Source organism: Lithobates pipiens, unplaced genomic scaffold (assembly GCF_037356315.1).
Source record: "Lithobates pipiens isolate NorthernLeopardFrog02 unplaced genomic scaffold, aLitPip1_a1.2 Scaffold_19, whole genome shotgun sequence".
In the NCBI taxonomy this organism is placed as follows: Eukaryota; Metazoa; Chordata; class Amphibia; order Anura; family Ranidae; genus Lithobates; species Lithobates pipiens.
In genome coordinates this window covers 518,797,086-518,801,092 of record NW_027507764.1, presented here as the reverse complement: position 1 = coordinate 518,801,092, position 4,007 = coordinate 518,797,086, and positions in this window count along the sequence as shown.

The following is a 4,007-nucleotide window of genomic DNA, read 5'->3' as shown; positions in this document are numbered from 1 at the left end:
TAGTTGATCTTTGCCTTACACAATCCTATTATTATTATTAAGATTCTAATGCAGAGAGATACTCAGTTAATGTCAAAGATACTCGGTTAATGTCAGAAAAGCAATAAACCTGTTTACATCGTTAGCGAGCGATAGTTACATTACTAATAATATGTGCAGCATGTCTGGTAGCAAATGGATGGTTTTGTGAACATTTTGCATTACCGTACAATTAGTTGTAGACCTCATTGAAGTGAATAGATTTAACTGGTTTTGAGATAGTACTCTCTATTTCTAATATTAAATAAAGCAAAATAAGTCAGGATGGTGTGTCGTCAGTGGTGATATCAATGTGACAGTTGATGTGGAGAATTACAAATATGCCAAATAGAGAAAAAGAGTGCAAAGTTTATTTTGTTAAGTAATTTTTAAGTTATTGGCCGTTATTGTTTTGGCAGTACATGGTTTATTTTGATGTATGATAGTTTTATTGCATGCTTGATGTGGATGATTAAAATCGTGTAGTGAGTATAATCTATATTTAGCATAAGAATGAAAAGGCATAACTCCATTAGAGATGTGAGCTAGATGAAATGATTAAATGTCTCTGTATATCAAGGATTGTCTTCTGTTATCACTTAGCCTACCCTCTAAATTCACTAGCCTCTCTATATACACCAGCATGTTTTCTGTTTTCTGTATACATTACTCTTCTTTATACCCTGGCCTGTCTTCTATATACATTCTGTTATACACTAGTTTCTCTGTATACACTAGCCGGTCTTCTGCATACAATAGGCTAGTATACACTAGCCAATTTTCTGAATACACTAGCCCGTTTTCTGTCTTCTGTATGCCCTAAACTGTCTTCTGTATACATTTGTCTCTCTGTATAAACTAGCATCTCTATACACCCTAAACTGTCCTCTGTAAACACTTGTCTCTCTTTATAGCCTGTCTAGCCTTTCTTCTGTACACACTAGCTTCTCTGTGTACACTAACCAGGCTTCTATATAAAATAGCTTCACTGTATGCACTAGCCTCTCTGTATAATCTAGCCTCTCTTTATACCCTAGATAGTGTTCTGCATACACTAGCCTCTCCGTAGAAGCCAGACTTTATTCTGTATTCACTAGCCTTTCTTCTGTATGCTGTAGTCTTCTATGTATACTAGCTTCTCTGTACACCCTTGCATCTCTGTAAACCCTGTGTAAACTAGCCAGTCTTATGTATACACTCGCCGACTGTATACACCAGACTCTCTGAATACACTAAACCCTCTGTATACCACAGCCTGTCTTCTGTATACACTAGACTGTAAAAATTAGCTAGAATACACCAGCCTGTCTTCTGTACCCACTGTCAGCTTTGATGTATACCCAAGCCTGTCTTCTGTATATGCACTGTCCTTTCTGTATACACTCGACTCTCTCTATACCCTAACCTCTCTGTATACACTAACATCTTTGTATATACTAGCCTATCTTTAAACTAGCCTCTCTGTGTACCCCAGCCTCACTGTTTACTCTAGCATCTCTGTATACTCAAGCCTATCTGCATACACGAGTCTGTATTCTGTATTCATTAGCCTTTCTTCTGTATGCTGTAGTCTTCAGCTTCTTTGTACACCCTTGCATCTCTGTAAACACTGTGTGAACTAGCCAGTATTATGTATACACTCGCCGACTGTATACACTAGACTCTCTGATTACACTAAACCCTCTGTATACCACAGCCTCTCTTCTGTATACACTAGACTGTAAAAACTAGCTAGAATACAACAGCCTGTCTTCTGTACCCACTAGACTCTCTGTATACACTACCCAGTCTTCTGTATACACTGTCAGCTTTCATGTATACCCAAGCCTGTCTTCTGTATACACTAGTTTCTCTATATGCACTGTCCTTGCTGTATACACTCGACCCTCTGTATACACTAACCTCTCTATATACACTAACATCTTTATATATACTAGCCTCTCTTTAAACTAGCCTCTCTGTGCACCCCAGCCTCACTCTTTACTCTAGCATCTCTGTATACACAAGCCTACCTGCATGCACAAGTCTGTATTCTGTATTCACTAGCCTTTCTTCTGTATGCTGTAGTCTTCTATATATACCAGATTCTCTGTACACCATTGCATCTCTGTAAACACTGTGTAAACTAGCCAGTCTTATTTATACACTCGCCGACTGTATACACTAGACTCTCTGAATACCTAGCCTATGTTCTGAATACACTAGCCCATCTTCTGTCTTCTGTATGCCCTCTCTGTATTAACTAGCATCTCTCTATACCCCAAACTGTCCTCTGTAAACACTTGTCTCTCTTTATAGCCTGTCTAGCCTTTCTTCTGTACACACTAGCTTCTCTGTGTACACTAACCAGGCTTCTATACAAAATAGCTTCACTGTATGCACTAGCCTCTCTGTATAATCTAGCCTCTCTTTATACCCTAGATAGTGTTCTGCATACACTAGCCTCTCCGTAGAAGCCAGCCTTTATTCTGCTTTCACTAGCCTTTCTTCTGTATGCTGTAGTCTTCTATATATACTAGCTTCTCTGTACACCCTTGCATCTCTGTAAACACTGTGTAAACTAGCCAGTCTTATGTCTACACTCGCCGACTGTATACTCCAGACTCTCTTTAAACTAGCCTCTCTGTGTACCCCAGCCTCACTGTTTACTCTAGCATCTCTGAATACTCAAGCCTATCTGCATACACAAGTCAGTATTCTGTATTCACTAACCTTTCTTCTGTATGCTGTAGTCTTCTATATACACTAGCTTCTCTGTAAACCCTTGCATCTCTGTAAACACTGTGTGAACTAGCCAGTATTATGTATATACTCGCCGACTGTATACACTAGACTCTCTGATTACACTAAACCCTCTGTATACCACAGCCTCTCTTCTGTATACACTAGACTGTAAAAACTAGCTAGAATACAACAGCCTGTCTTCTGTACCCACTAGACTCTCTGTATACACTACCCAGTCTTCTGTATACACTGTCAGCTTTCATGTATACCCAAGCCTGTCTTCTGTATACACTAGTTTCTCTATATGCACTGTCCTTTCTGTATACACTCGACCCTCTGTATACACTAACCTCTCTATATACACTAACATCTTTATATATACTAGCCTCTCTTTAAACTAGCCTCTCTGTGCACCCCAGCCTCACTCTTTACTCTAGCATCTCTGTATACACAAGCCTACCTGCATGCACAAGTCTGTATTCTGTATTCACTAGCCTTTCTTCTGTATGCTGTAGTCTTCTATATATTCCAGATTCTCTGTACACCATTGCATCTCTGTAAACACTGTGTAAACTAGCCAGTCTTATTTATACACTCGCCGACTGCATACACTAGACTCTCTGAATACCCAAGCCTGTCTTCTGTATACACTAGTCTCTCTATATGCACTGTCCTATCTGTATACACTCGACTCTCTCTATACACTAACATCTTTGTATATACTAGCCTCTCTTTAAACTAGCCTCTCTGTGTACCCCAGCCTAACTGTTTACTCTATCTGCATAAACGAGTCTGTATTCTGTATACACTAGCCTCTCTTTAAACTAGCCTCTCTGTATACCCCAGAATAACTGCATACTCTAGCCTCTCTTTATACACTTCTGTATACATCACCCTATCTGTATACACTAGCATCTCTGTATACCCCAGCCTGCCTCTCTATATACACTAGCTTTTCTTCTGAATATAATAGTCTCAGTCTCTCTCTATAAACAAGCCTGTTTTCTGTATACATTAGCATGTGTCCTGTATACACTAGCCTTTCTTCTTTATTCTCTAGCCTACCTTCTGTATACCTTAGCCTCTCTGTATAAACTTGCCTTCCTTCTATATACACTGCCATTTATGAGGTAAACAAAGAGTCTAGTGTACATAAACGACAGGCTAGAGTATAAAGAGAGGATAGAGTATACAGAAGAAAGCCTAGTGTATACAGAACACAGGCTAGTACCCTGAGCCTGGGTGAGAGAGGATGAGGAGCATTA